Source organism: Paroedura picta, chromosome 9, assembly GCF_049243985.1.
Source record: "Paroedura picta isolate Pp20150507F chromosome 9, Ppicta_v3.0, whole genome shotgun sequence".
NCBI lineage: Eukaryota > Metazoa > Chordata > Lepidosauria > Squamata > Gekkonidae > Paroedura > Paroedura picta.
The window spans coordinates 12,769,744-12,784,830 of NC_135377.1; the positions used below are offsets into that span (position 1 = coordinate 12,769,744).

Consider the following 15,087-nt stretch of genomic DNA (forward strand, 5'->3'; position numbering starts at 1 on the left):
AGTCTACTGTGGCCAAGGTTTAAAGGTTACACCTGTCTTCAGTTTTAGAAGCTATTTGTTTCCATGTTTTTGAGAAAGAAGAGTTATTTGGGGGGGGGGGCGAGGAAATAATGTTCTTCCTTTTCCCACCCATTCCTCTTTCTCCTTTTGGGGGGGAGTTCTGATGGGTATAAAATAATTTTATGGGCGACATCGCTGCAGCTTCAGGAGTCATTTCTGCCATTGCACTGAACCGTGAAGAGTTGCCAAGTCCATGTCTTTGGAGGATTGACTCTTCCAACAAATCAGTGGGTGCCCAGATGTCACTGAGAAGCTCCACTGATGGCCAGTTTCTGCCATCGGCCCCTGGTTGCCCACTCCTTCAGGGCATGTACAAATTGCCCCCGAATTCTGTCCATTTGACCTCGCATTGTTAGGTCTGCCAAATGCCAAGACTTCCCAAGGATCCTTGGGAGCCCATGAATCTTCAGTAGGCTGTTGGGGGCCTTCAGAACATTCAGGAGGGACATCACTTGGGTTTCGTGAATCTGTTGTGTCTCAGACCACTCCGGAGCACACATTTCTGCACAGAAATTTCTTTGCCTTGCTCTCCCAGGCAATTGTCCTGGCAGGAATTGAGGTCAAGCAACACTGTTCCCTTCCAGTGTTAACTGTCACTGGCTTAAGACTGTTCAATCCCAAGCTTTCTTCTCTTCTGTTTGCTTTCTACATTGCCAAGATGCAGCAGGTTATGACTTAATTTTCATCCTTGACCATACCAAGAAAGTGTGCCCAATGTCTTGCTTTTAGTTCTTCTTAGAAATAGAACTCTTATGTAGCAACAAGATAACGTTGACATCCATAAGAAACCAAGTGGTTGATCCCAAACTTGGGATTATAGGGATCTACTATCAGTCCCTCTCTCTGTCCAGCGTGGTACTACTCTGCTACTGAGAAGCTTTTCCTACAGCTACCAGTATAACACGCCTTTGTACCATGCATCTTGAGCTTCTTAATGCAACAAGTAGTGCCTGGAGCAGGAATAAGAAACCAGCAGTTTCCCCATGTAGATCTTGATCCACAAATCTCTTTTTCTTCTCAAAAGTCACTTGCGATTCACGCTGCTGCTAGCATCGCCGGTCTAGTTACAGCAACACCTTACGAACCGGGCAAAGCACAAGTCATTCACTATTTGCACGTTTGCTAAACTACAAATCACTTTACTCGCGTGTTTTTCAATGTCACAGAATCATAGAATAACAGAGTTGGAAGGGATCTCTAGTCTAACCCCCTGCACTATGCAGGACGCTCACAACCGTATCGCTCATCCACTGTAAACTGCCACCCCCTTGAACCTTCACAGACTCCGCCTTTCTATCAGATGGCTCTCCAGCCTCTGTTTAACCATTTCCAAAGATGGAGAACCCACCACCTCCTGAGGAAGCCTGTTCCACTGAGAAACCGCTGTCAGGAACTTCTTCCGGTTGTTTAGACGGAATTTCTTTTGAACTAATTTCATCCCATTGGTTCTAGTCCTTCCCTCCAGAGCAAGGTAGAACAACTCTACTCCATCCTCTATATGGCAGCCTTTTAAATACTTGGAGATGGTTATCAAATCCCCTCTCAGTCGTCTCCTCTCCAGCCTAAACAGACCAAGCTCCCCCAACCTTTCCTCATACATCTTGGTCTCCTTCAAAAAAATGTGTGTTAAAAAAAACTCTGTAGCTTATCCTGTTGGAAGGAGAAATGAAAATCCATCCAAATGGCCAAGACAAACTATTTGTTGATAAAGGATATCATTTTCTTAATCCAGTTGTGAGGTGCTATGATGGCTGGCTATAGTTCTGTTCATTTTGATTGGGCTTCTTCGTTTGTGATCTTCTTTCTCAGATTTAGTGATTTCTATGGCATTTGAGAGTGAGCCTTTATGACAAACAGTAATGTGACCCAATACAGCACATATAAAATACCAGGAGTGTCATTCTGGCATTGTGGGACAACCTTCAGCAGCTGCAAGATGGGCAGTGGGAAAACCAGAGCATAGCCAGATGTTTACAGGGGGGGTGGGAGAAAGAAAGGGAATGGGATTATGCGGTTGCAAGAATAGCATCAGAGAAGTCCGTAATTCCACCAGTGTTACACATGACAAATACTCTTCTACGAGCTCATGTCTAAATCTAGTGCCTCTGATTACTACCAGTAGCGATCCTCTTGCAGCTGGGTGCCTAGGACTCATTTCTGATGCACTTCCCCTTCATTTGTATATTTGCACCAGCAGGAATGGGTTCTGCCTAAGTCTCACAGAACCGTCAAACCACTTTCAGGTGGGTCGCCAAGTGAGAACAAAACGTGAGGTTACTGTACTCCAGTGTTGTAGAATCACCCTCTCTCTCTTGGTGATCTATTTGCAGACTCGTAATGAACTCTTGGGTCTGACCTGGATAGCCCAAGCTAGCCTGATTTCATCCAATCTCTGAAGCTAAGCAGGGTCAGATGGGAGACCTCCAAGGAATGTCAGGGTCATGACATGGAGGCAGGCAATGGCAAACCACCTCTGGACACCTCTTACCTTGAAAACCCAAGAGGGTGGCCATAAATCCGCTCTGATTTGACTGGCAAAATTAAAATGAACTCTTGTCACAAGAAGTTAAAGAGTCCTGCCAGATTGGATGGAAGGTCCTCCAGGATCAGCTGGCTGTTTTCCACTGCGGCAAAAAAGATGACTGTAAAGTTTGCAAGGATGACATGAAGGCTTTAGGTTCTCTCCGGTTTCTTCCCAACATCTGAAATCCAAATACTTAACAATCCTGATTTTAGCCCTATTTCCCCAGCCCCTGAAACCCGAATTGAAGAATGATGTGACCGCAAAGGAAGACATTTCTTGTGTTCTGGTGTAGAGCACATGACTTAGAATCATAGAGTTGGAAGGTACCTCCTGGGTCATCTAGTCCAACCCCCGCGCTATGCAGGACATTCACAACCCTATCGCTCATCCACTGTAACCTGCCACCCCCTTGAACCTACAGAATCAGCCTCTCCGTCAGATGGCTATCCAGCCTCTGCTTAAAAATTTCCAAACAGAGTTGCATGGATGTGCTCCTGGGTTCAGTCCCACACAGGTAGCAAGAGAGGACCTCTCCCTGGGACCACAAGAGAGCCACCAGCAGTTACAGTAATTAGTATTATTCTATATAGACCAATGGTCTGACTCAGTATACGCTTTCATACATTCAGACGCCGACTCCAGAGGCGAAGTACAATTGAGCTGCAGATTGACCTAGCTGTGGGCCTTCCCGTTTTGTCTGTCAGTATCCAAACTTGTACAGATCAAGCAATTTCTCTCCCACATTACACCATCTTCCAGTATTTCAGCATTGTCGCTGTACCCTACCTCACCTGCCCCTTAATTTCCACAGGACCAAATCCCTTTCGCCTTTCTTCACAACATGTGTTGCTGGTCTTGCTCTCTCCTCTGAATTCTTTCCATTTTGTCGAGGTTAATAACCAAGCCTAGCTCTCCAGACATGACTTCATTTTCAGACCTGAGGAACTCTTTCTGTGTCGACTCGTCTATGGAGGAAACCCATAAGACGACCAATAAAACCTTAAAAGTGTTGCAAAGGATTTTGAAGCAGTGCTCTTCCACCTTCCCTAGTCCTCACTGAACGGCAAACACATGACATTACAGTCGCATGAGAGGCAACATTATGAGCTCGCTGGTGTCAAGGCGAAGACCGTAGGCAGCAGATCAAGGCAGCCTGGCACAGGAAATACAAGCTGAGCTTCAGGACTGTAACGTCCTGTAATGAGGAACCAGCGAAGAAGACCGCCATTCTACTGGCTCTCTTGGGGTCTATAGGCAGTTGCTGTGAGGCACTTCCCAGGCTGAGTGAGTCATGTTATTGCCCCACATGTTCTAAGAGAAATACCTCCCCATTCCCCAGTTACTTGGCATGCCAAGACCACAGGTAGATGGGTAGGACCTTCTGCTACCAACGCTTTATCTTCTTGTTGAAGAACTCTACTTTGAAGGAATATTTGGGGGGGGGGGGGTGGAGGGGTTAAGCACTCTCTTCTGTTTCTTGGTGTTCCTTTCAGTCTCCCAAGGAACTTCTGTTTGGTATCAGAGAGATGCTTGATCAATTTGATAGGCTTTCAGCCAGATGGTTTCCATTATTTGCTTCTTCTTATGCTAAGAGTCCAGTCTGATACTAACTCCAACTTGTGCCTTGGAACATGGGAAATCTTTTTTTCTCCCTCCCTCCCTTCACTCTCTCTCTCTCTCTTTTTAATCATCCAACCTGAGGAAGAGCTCTGGAGACCAGAAAGTTTGCACATTGAGTTGTGGCATTTGAGCTGGTGCATCAAGGAGTGGTCTCCACAGCTTATCCATTGGTGCAAGGGCATAATTTACAGTAGTTTGTCTGCAGTGGGATTCATTTCCTAGTCTGGAAGGCAGCCGCTGTAGATCTCTTGCATCATGCAAGACCTAACTGACTTTGCCCTTGTCCACCACTGATCCTAAGGGTCAAGAAGAGGACCAGGCTATCCCTGGGCCCATCCTCAGCAACTCCAAAGATGCCTGAAAGGCCTTTTGGTAGAGCTGTGTGTCTTCTACAGTTTGCGCAACCACATTGTCTATGCACTGGGTCAAGTGTTTGGTGGAACCTTGAACATTTCAGCACTCAGTTGCAAAGATGTAAGCTTTGAAATGTTTGCACAGGGCCTGTTTGGAATGATGGAAATAGATGTCAAACAGAATTTTGAGAAGAGGACGTGACTTCAATGCTTTAGGTAGCAGCTGCAGACAGCTTTATGCCCATGCAAGAGAGATATGCCTGCCTGCTCGGTGGACACAAATGAAACAGGCTGCGGAATTTCACTGGATGCAGAATCTGCAGAACTTTTGTTCCAGGGTTGCTACAATTTTTTTCTGCTCTGGCTGGAATTCTGTAGCCGCATCTCCTTGATGATGATAAAACTGTCATCCCCATCCCCGACTCCTCCAAGAGAGAAGACATGCTTTCCAAACAGAAGAAACTGGGAAAGGTGTTTGTAAGCTGCTTCTTCTTCTTCTTCTTCTTCTTCTTCTTCTTCTTCTTCTTCTTCTTCTTCTTCTTCTTCTTCTTCTTCTTCTTCTTCTTCTTCTTCTTCTTCTTCTTCTTCTTCTTCTTCTTCTTCTTCTTCTTCTTCTTCTTCTTCTTCTTCTTCTTCTTCTTCTTCTTCTTCTTCTTGAATACCTGGGTTGAAAGAGAGGCCCCAGGTAATGTGGCCCATATACTCTGGAACTCATTTCTCCTCCTCCTCCTCCTCCTCCTCCTCCTCCTCCTCCTCCTCCTCCTCCTTCCATTTCTGCCTGGCATAAAGCTTGAACAGAGGACAGGAGTCTTGCTAGAAAGGAAAGTGAGGACTTGGCTCCATTCTTGCAGACTGGTTTACCCAAGGTCAGTTCTCAGCAGTGTTTTGCTCATAGAGCTGAAAATGATAGCCCATGTTTTGCTGAATCTGGTCACGTGGTTAACAGTGTCCACTCCCCAGCCAACTCTGCAAGGATCCTTAAAATCAATTGCTTACTGAGTTTTCAGTATCCTGACTTCCAACCCATACATATTAATGTCCCCTCCCTTATGTCCTGTCAGTGCTAGGAGGTAGGGGGCACTTGATTTATGTAGATTCTGGGAATCCAAAGGCAAAGATGAAGGATAGGTCTACCAGTGGTTACTAGCTAGGTGACTAAAGGGGACCTCCAGGTTCTGGGGCATTAAACCTCTGAATCCCAGAGCTGGAAGGCAACATCAGAGGAAGGCTTTGACCTGTATTCCTGTCATTGGTTCTCCAGAGGCACTGGCTGGCCATGATGCCACACTAGAGCGACCACTAATCTGATCCAGCAGGACTCTTCTTCTATTATGTTCTTATGAATGGAGCAAATCAGTATACCAGATTCAGCCATTCCCCACCTTAGTCTCTTTGGCCATTAAACTTCCCGACTCTGAAACCCACTTGACGATCCACTCTAGATTTGCTCACTGAATGTCAATGGGGGGCTAGTGGTTAGAACATCTAGGTTCAAATACACATTCTGTCCAGAATTTCAGCCTGGACAGATCAGTCGCTTGGACTAACCCCAGAGTTGTTACGAAGACAAACATAGTAGGCAGAGAACTCCAGAGTTCCCTGGGGAAGAGAGCAGCCTTTTGTTAAAGGGACAGAACGGCCAACTTTGGCTCAGTAGCAGAGCATCTGCTTTGTATGCAGAAGGGGCCCGGGGGCTGCAGCTGAAAAGGTCAGGAGGTAGGTGATGTACCTTCATCTGGAACTCTGGAGAGCCACTGCTGGCCAGAGTGGACAGTACTGGCCTTGAGAGATTAAGGGGCTGACTCGGTAGAAGACAGCTTCATGTGCTCCTATAGCTTCTCCTCGCCCTCGGCCTTGTGAAAATTTCTTCCCTAGTCAGAAATACCAAGGTGGAAAGGTATTGTGAATCACCTCTGGTGTTGGTCCAAGCAGCAATGGCAAGCAGGCAGGCAGGTAGCTCACACAGAGCATGAGACCTCTGGTCATAGAAGATCCAGGTCTCTGCTGTTCCCATGACAGCCTGCTTTCAAGGTGAACCATGAAAGAAGAAGAACAAAGGAGGGGACTAGGAGATTTCAGTCAAGGGGCTGGGAAGGGAAGGTGGCATGGGAGACTTTGACCTTGTCGGACCTTGGAAGCTAAGCAGGGCTGGTTCTTGGATGGGGGCTCACTGAGGAAGGCTCTGCAATGGAAGGCAACAGCAAATCACCTCTGCTGGCCACTTGCCTTGGAAGCCCTTTGCTGGGGTCACCACAAGTTGGTTGCAACTAAATGGAGGTTACATACAGGGCGGTATCCCTGCATCACACAGGTGTGACGCAGATCCCCCTACCTTTTATCCCTTTTCTTTCCTCCTGAATTTTCCCGATGTCTTACTTCACGACGTTATGTAATAGTTAGAAATATCTAAAAGCGAAAGGCAAAGCATTGATGAGGAAATATATGCTCCTTTATTACGTATTGCCTTTTTGCTCTCATGGGTGGGTGGTCTAAGCCGGCTCTCTCTGCATGAAATTGTCATGTGAATGAGCGGAATAAAGTCACATTGGAGAGGAGCTCAGAAAACTCCATTTTTCCCCCCAGCTCCTGGCTTTTCTTCTGCATCGGAGTGCATTAGCCGTTCCGTTCTTTGCACTGTTGCTGCTTGCTCTCTATTCCACTGAGTAGTTTTGTCCCTTGACAACTAGACTTAAAGCAGCTGCTGGCTAAACCTTTGAAAATGATGACTGGGTTTGCACTGTGTAAAAAATAGGGGCCAGATCTATAGACGGCGAAAAAGCATCTCCGCGGGAAGACGTATTTCTCTCTCCAGAATTTAGCAAGGTCTCGGTTATTTAGAATGCAACAAGGGAAATAATTCACATTCTCCTTTTCCTTCCTCAAACAAATGATGTCTCTGGAACTTTCATCTCTGAAAAAAAGTCCCTGTAGAGACACAACTGGGGAAGAAATAGCTCTCTCCTCTAAGCTATAATGTATTGGGAGGGAGGGAGGGAGGGGGAGAAGGAAGGAAGGAAGATTGGAAGTGGAGTAGGAAGGAAGGAAGGAAGGAAGGAAAGAAGGAATTTCTAAGGTTGTACTGAATTCAGATTTTGCTTTTCCACTCTAGACCAACACGGGTGCTGACCTGAAACTCTTCTGTCAACATAAGTTGTTTTCCACTCCGCAAGGAATACAAGATATCATAGTCTTCCTAAGAACGGCTTTGTACATGTTGCCTAAATCTGATTCCTGGACCTCAGGAATCAGACCCTTCTTAGGACCACCCAGAAACCTCCAGGGTTGCCACGCAGAGGCAGGAAATGGCAAACCCCCTCTGCATGCCTCTTCTCTGAAAAACCCCATGGGATCCTTCTAAGTTATTTCTGACGAGGTCACTTTCCACCGCCGGTTTTGCTCGCCTATTGCTGCAGAAACCCAAAGGAGTATTGGGATGCTGGAAAGTCTATCAGATCTACAGCGGGATCCTAAACAGAGTTACACCCTTTCTGAATCCATTGCAGTCAGAGGATCCTAGCGACTTCCAAGTCTTCCTTCTCCCTTTTCCCTCTTCTCCATCATCCCATCTTGCTCATTATGCTGGTGAAGAGCAGTGGACTCTGACCTGGAGAACCGGGTCTGATTTCTCACTTCTCCTGCATATGAAGGTGCTAGGTAACCTTGGGCCAATCCCAGTTCTCTCAGGGCTCTCTCAGTCCCATCTACCTCACAAGCTGGGTGGAGAGGAAGGGAAGGGAGTTGCGAGTCGCTTTGAGACTCCTTAAGGTACCAAAAAGCCGGGTATCAACCCAACTCTTTGTCAGTCAGAGGTACCTAGAGAAGACCTACAGTGCAATCCTAAGCAGAGTTACACCTATCCGAATCCACTGACGTCCGCGGACATAGAACTCTGCCTGGGATTGCGCTGCTACCGTGTTGAAGAAACCCGCCTATTTTTGAGCCATTTTTAGAAGGGTAGAAGTTTTGCAAACAAATCATGTCTAAGTAGAGACCCTCGGAAAGCTGGGCAAATTAGTACAGATTGCCGTAGACAAAAATAGAGAAATCTCTCCCTTCCCCCTGTTCTTGCTGAAATCCAGCCCTAAATCCTTCAGAAATGAGGATGGACTAGATTTAATCCCTGCGGAAAAGCTGTCTAAGTGAACCGCGAGGGAGGGAGGGCGGGAGGGAGGGAAGGAAGGATGAAAAGAGACAGCAGCTCCTGCTTCTGGTGGTTCTAGCACCCGCTCTTTGGTCTGTACCACCTCATTGCCATGTGAGTTGCTGCTAAACCATCCTGATGTAGATAAAGAGCAACGTCGATGTCGCTGACGGTTTTGCAATGGTGTTGCTCCTAGAGTGCCAAAGTGAAATATTATTATAAACCGTTCGGGGGTGAATTGGAGAGCAAAATCTCTTCTGCGTTCTTTTCTTTTCTCTTTGCGTTTAAGTATCTGTACCTGTGGCTGCGATTGCCGGGCAGTCCAGTCAGCTCTTTAGCATCATCAGCTCCCAAATTAAATAACCGTCCCGATTTTATTGTTTTTGTTTAGAAAAAAAATGAAATCGATAACTGTAGCAAAACTGCATAGGAGCAATAAAAAGCTAACCACTGTGTAGTAAATAATATTGATCTGCCCAGCTAAATGCTGAAGGGGATGCTGGCGTGGTGGTTTGCTTTATTTATTGGGTGTCTGGCATTTGTATCATTTAGCTCTTCTTTGTGAGATCGCCGATCATTTATCTGAGAAAGGCAAAGGCCTACAGTTGTCCCACCACCCATTCTCCAGAACCCCTCCTCGTTTTGCATCTCTCCACTCAGATGAGGTCACTCCTGAGTTCTGAGTACCCTCTGCTCTAGACCAATGTTGCTCCATAAGCAGATGATCTTCCAGCCAATGCTAAAAAATTCCATCCACCAGAGGAGTACATTCATCTCCCTTCTCACCGCAATCACCACCAGCAGCTCCTAGCTCTCACACCTGCAAAGATAGGTCTGTTCGGTGACAGCAAATCTTACAATCACAGAAGCACATGGCATATCCCCAGATAAACCTTCTAAATTAGGAGTTGGGCTTCCATGCTTTCTGTCCTTTCACAGCTGCTTGTCCAGAATAAGCTTTATTTTTTAAAAAAATGGCAGAGCAAATGATGAAAAGTAAGGTCCATTACACAAATTAATTTACACACATTGCAGAATTCATGGTTTCTTAGCACAGAATTCCATTTTTTTTTCTTCTTCGTGACTTAGTGCTCTTTGCAATTCTGTTCCATTGGGAGGTCAATAAATGGTAGGTCAATAATTGTAAAACCTCACGAGCTAAAAGGAGGGCCTGTTTCTTAAAAGTATTTGATAGTGTTGAAAGGGGACAGTTGGTTATTTTGGGGGGAGGGCTTGCCAGGAAAGTGTCTCACATAAGTGTCTCAGATTGATCCCTGATTGGTTGGCATTGACCAGTTGGCATTGTTCTAAATGCACTTCATGTGTCCTTTGTGATCTCAACACAGAGCCATATCTGATTGGCTGCAGTGCGTCATGATTTCACATTTCTAGTCAATGATCCCTGATTGTATGGGATGACTTGCAAAGGAATAAAATGAAAAAGTGTGGTAGAGGGAGATAGTGGCTATTAATACTTCTGAACATTCACAGAAATGGATTTTGGAGTTGGGAGGTCCCTAACTTCCAAAACTGCTACTTTGAAGGTTTACAGGTGAATGGAAGAAGCTTGGACGTCACAGGGAGAAAGCATATTTGTTCAACGTAGCCTCTTCTCTTAATTGTCTATAGATAAGTCAACTGGTGAAGTTGCCTTGTATTACAGGCAGCCTCTAGTCTTCTTAGGCAAATTGCTTTTCATTTTCCTGAGCACCTTAGAGAAAAGCAGCATACACTATCCAGAGAAAGATGGACTAGAAAGTGTGTGTGTGTGTGGGGGGGGGGGGGGGGAAACAAGTGCAAGTGTTCTTGAAAAGGCAAACCCAACAAAAAGAATAGCCAACACAAGTCCAACAATTATAGTGAATCGGTGTGAGGTGGACATTACAGGGAGGAATGTTTGCTCACTCTATTTGCTTTGTAAGGTGAGCCACATCTCTATGGCTTTCACAAAGACTTTCCATGGCACAGTATCTAGGATTCCCTTCTAAGTCATCATCTCAGATGGTCTGTGTTAATACAGTCCTTGGGAAGATCTTCCCAAACTTGACATCTAGCATTGGTATTCCTTTCAGTTTCTCTTCCATTCTTTGCATTCTTTTTATCAGAAATTCTCCTACCTTCTGCAGTGGTTTTAGTTTGATTAGTTACATGGCTAGAATTCCACATTTTCTCCCATGCTGTAAACGTTCCACATTTTTTTGGAAATTATTGTGTCCTTCAAGCATGAGATAGGAGCAATCCGACCCGTCAGAGATAGGATCTGTAACAAAGCTGACACAAGTAAGGCTTCAGAGGTATGATTCAGATGTCCTCAGATTGAGGGTAGTTAAGTAACAGATTAGAAGTGATCATATGTTTCTCCATAAGTACACATGGGATACAAATGTGATTAGGCTGGTGTGAAAGAGTCATGCAGAAGCATCACAAGAAAAACTGCATCACCCGTTGGTTGAAATTTGGCAGGGTCCATGGGGCTTTGTGGCCAGATCTGGCTCACTGGTGCTAGTTGCCCATCTTTGCTCTAACTCAGGGGTAGTCAACCTGTGGTCCGCCAGATGTCCATGGACTCCAATTCCCATGAGCCCCTGCCAGCGTTTGATGGCAGGGGCTCATGGGAATTGTAGTCCATGGACATCTGGAGGACCACAGGTTGACTACCCCTGCAGTCTAACTGATCTGTGTTCTGTTGTTCCACCGTGGTCTATTTTCCCAGGATTTCCCTTGATTTCCCTTCCAAAATCAATGTTCAATTATATGTGTTTATGTCTCCGTGTAACTTCTCAGTCTTCTGGCTGTGTTAGAGAATGACCGTGCTGTGGGGTTGATAGACAATTTGGAAAAGAAGAATGCTGTCTATGGAATAATCTTCTGCTCTTTGAAATATTATTGTATGATTTCTGTAAACCTGAACTAAGCATGCAATACTAAGATAACCTCTATGAGCTTATAATGTGGACATGCCATTGATCATTGAAATAGTCAGAGGGGGTTTCCCTCCCCCAGTTCTCAGGTGTGTTTTATAATTTACATTTGTGCTTCTTTCATTCAAGAGGGGTGGGTTTTATTTTCAGGTAAATATTTAAAAACCGCAAACTCTCTGGCCAGATTTCCAAATAATACAGGTTGAAAACAGATTTTACAGAGTAGTTTCTGAAATGGAGCTTAGTGTTACCCAGAGCCATAGGTAGAGCAAGGGGGAGTGATACTAATATGAATTACAACAGGGGGATATCTAAATTACAAGTTTTAACTAGCTGCAAAGAATCTTGGGAATTGTAGTTTAGTAAGGGTGCTGAGATCTCTAGCTCCTCTCCCTGACTTGTAATGCCTGAGAGGGGATGGCAAACTAATTTTAGCCCCACGAGGCAAAATGTGGCAAAACAGAGATGCTTTAAACACTCAAAGTAGCTGGGGTATTGCAAATGAAAATCCTAGACAGAAATAATGCTTGTTGATTAAGTTTGTGTCCATATTTCCAAAATGAAGGCATTTTTAACTTTAGATGTGGACACCAAGCGTTGGAATGTGGCAAGTTAAAACTATGTAGGACCAGTTGCTAAAAAACTGGCAATCATTTTGGTGATTTCTGGAATAAAAATATCCATGTATAGTACCTGGATTCAAACCAAAAAGCTGTCTGCCGGGTACGCAAGTCAGCAAGTGGAGCCAACCTACTCCAGACTGACCCATCACTGTGCAGTTTGATCATGTGCCTAAATACAGTTTGGCGGCTCTTCCAAGCATCTCTTGTCCAGTCACTGAAACTGTTTTATTGTATCTCAGACCATGGAGCCCATCAAGCTGTCTGCTCTAACAGAAAGTGACCCTACAAGGTCTACAGCAGACCTTTCTTCCCCAGCTCAGATGACCTATGATCCTTTCACCTGAAAGTTCCAGGTGAGTTCAGCTTGCAAAGATGTCGCTTCCCAAGGAGCTATCTTCTCACCCTTCTGTTTTGGGAGGCCCTTCTACCTCTTCTCTGCTGCAAATAGTCTTCTTCTGCCACCGCTTTGCATCGAGAAAGCGAGACGGCTGATGTTCTCAAAGACCTAGGAGCGCAATTCTAAGTGATGGGAGAGTCTTAATTTGTTAGACCAGGGTTGAGTCAGGGAAGCCAAAGAGCGTACCAGGAAGCTGGACATGCTGAAATGGCAGTGACCTCCAAGTCAGCATGTCTAGGCTTGGGAAATCTCTTGGGGAAGCTACGAAGATTCTAGGGTGCAGTGTTTGTCAAAAGTATGTGTGAACAGGATTCCTCTGTTTCGCTCCAGAACTTCAATTCCTACCGCCCCTTGGTTCCATTCTCACAACCAACATTTGGGACCCACACACCACACTTCAGCATGCATCAAAAGGGCACTTCTCATGCTGCTGGACTTATCCCAGACCCAACGGCGTAACTAGGGTATGGCAATCAGGGCCCGTTTCATGGGGGAGCGCCGCTGAGCTGGCCCCCTTTCTCCAGAGCCAGAGAGTGTGTGGAGCGTCTGCTACATCCCACCCTTGTCCAATGGCCGCTCTCTCGCCCCAACACTTGACCTGGGAGAAGGAGCACCAGAAAGGGAGGGTGGAAGGTGGGTGCGCCACCGGGCTCCCCCTTGCAGTGGCTGGGCATGGAGCAGAGCATGGTCCTCCTCTGTTTGCTCCTGCATTTTTTCTTAAAGGGCCCAACCAGGAAGTCCAGGGAGGAGTGGGAGAGAATCTAGCTGTCCACTCAGAATCAAGCTCGCCCGCCCCTTCCGGGCACCTGCCAGGGCTGCGTAGGTGGGCGGCTGGCTCTGCTGTTGTCCCTTCACCTCCCATGTGCATGACGGGGAGATGCCCCCAGCAGAGGTGAGCCACAACAGCAGCCGGGTTGGGCCGAGAGGTGGTGAGTGCTGGTGCCCCCTAGGAGAGGGGCCTTTTAGTGCAGTGGCCAGACTGGGAAAGCTTTCCCCTTGGGCCTCCGTCTCTCAAGCTCTGCATCTCTAGCACCATCTGGCAATACAAAGGTGAGGCTGAGGGAGCTCAGGCAGGCAGGAGGGCCGCAGCACAAGGCCTGAGACCAGGGGGAGGTGAGGCACCAGCTTCAGAAGCCACCTGGGCATGCCCCACCCCAGCATCACCAAGCCCCGCCCCTGCTCCTGACCTTGGTGCCAAATACTCTAGGTACACCACTGCCCAGACCATGAGCTCCCGCACACAGGTACTCATCCCTTGCTCATGGCAAAGCCTGCCTTATGGTCCCCCTCCCCCAAGGTTATGCTTTGGACCGTAAAACATGGGTTCGAGGTCCACCTCTGGATCCTGGTCTGCTTGTTAATCACTCCTGAGATGGGGGAGGAGAGAACATCTACCTAGAGGACACCTGCAGGGTACTCCGAACATAATGGAAAAACAGACCAAGGTCGCCATGGGAAATGCCTCGGGCAGTTCTTACAGACTTGTTTGGGACATTCAGAGGCAGAATCCAAATGGAAAGTGCATAACATTAGAGTGCCTTTTTGATGGACATACACTGTATACAACACCCCTCCCCAGCATTAAAGGGGTTAATTTGTACAGCCATGTTTGCCTCCCGCTATACGGAGGCTCCTGTGACGTTCTGTGCATGAAATGGATGATGTCAGTGTGAGTTCTGCTTGTTTTTTTTCTCCATGTTTAATTCCTTCTGTTTGGAAAGCATGTCTTCTCTCTTGGAGGAGTCGGGGATGGGAACAAGAGAGACGGGAGGCATCTTTTCATGAAAATTAATTTAAAGTAATCTTTTTCAGTCCCTGTCAGCATGACCTCGGGAAGATTTGGGAATCCGCGTTGTTCTTTTGTACACCGGACGATTTTGTACTCCGCATTGTTGGACCTCATATGTGCATGACGGTGTATTAAAAACACAGGATTTTTATTACGAGTGTGAATTTTCAACCTTTCTCTTTTTTTACAGTCTCCCTCGGCTTCACTGGTAGAGGAAATTCAGCTGGGGGCAGGGGGGAGGGCGTCTTGCAATCCTGAGCAGAGTTGCTCCAGTCTACGCCCATGAATTTCAGTGGGCTTAGAGGGGAGTCACTCTGTTTAGGGCTGCGCCGTTCGTGCCGTGCAAATTGGCGGAAATGTTCAGACCAGACCACCTGTTGTTGGGACAAATGAACCAAGACTGTGGGTTTGTCCGGTGCCAAAGAACGAAACCCTGAAAAGTCATTTGGGGTCAGCAAAACTGTACAGGCTTCAAACCTCATTTTCCTGCACTGTGGTCCTGATCCAAGTCAGCACCTCCTGCGCCGGCTATTTTAAAGAAGGGGGAAAGGCTAGGAATTCCATGTCTGGCTCACATTATCTCATTTGCTTTGTCTCTAATTTGATCCGGGAATGATATTTTTAATGATGACAAATCACAGCAAGGGAGTTTCTCCTCT

The 15,087-nt window shown here is 46.4% G+C and overlaps 1 protein-coding gene across 5 annotated transcripts in view; it reads left to right on the forward strand.

Moving 5' to 3' along the window:
- SAMD12 (sterile alpha motif domain containing 12) overlaps positions 1–14,586 on the forward strand; it is a 219,336-nt gene extending 204,750 nt beyond the window's left edge. For 2 of the 5 annotated variants that reach the window (XR_013233990.1, XR_013233992.1), the window contains one exon: positions 7,667–14,586. The gene's annotated coding sequence lies outside the window, so the exon portion shown is untranslated. Of the gene's footprint in view, positions 1–4 lie in introns of those variants that run through there. The other 3 variants (XR_013233993.1, XR_013233994.1, XR_013233991.1) reach the window with 3 other exon arrangements.
- The last annotated feature ends 501 nt before the right edge of the window (positions 14,587–15,087 follow it).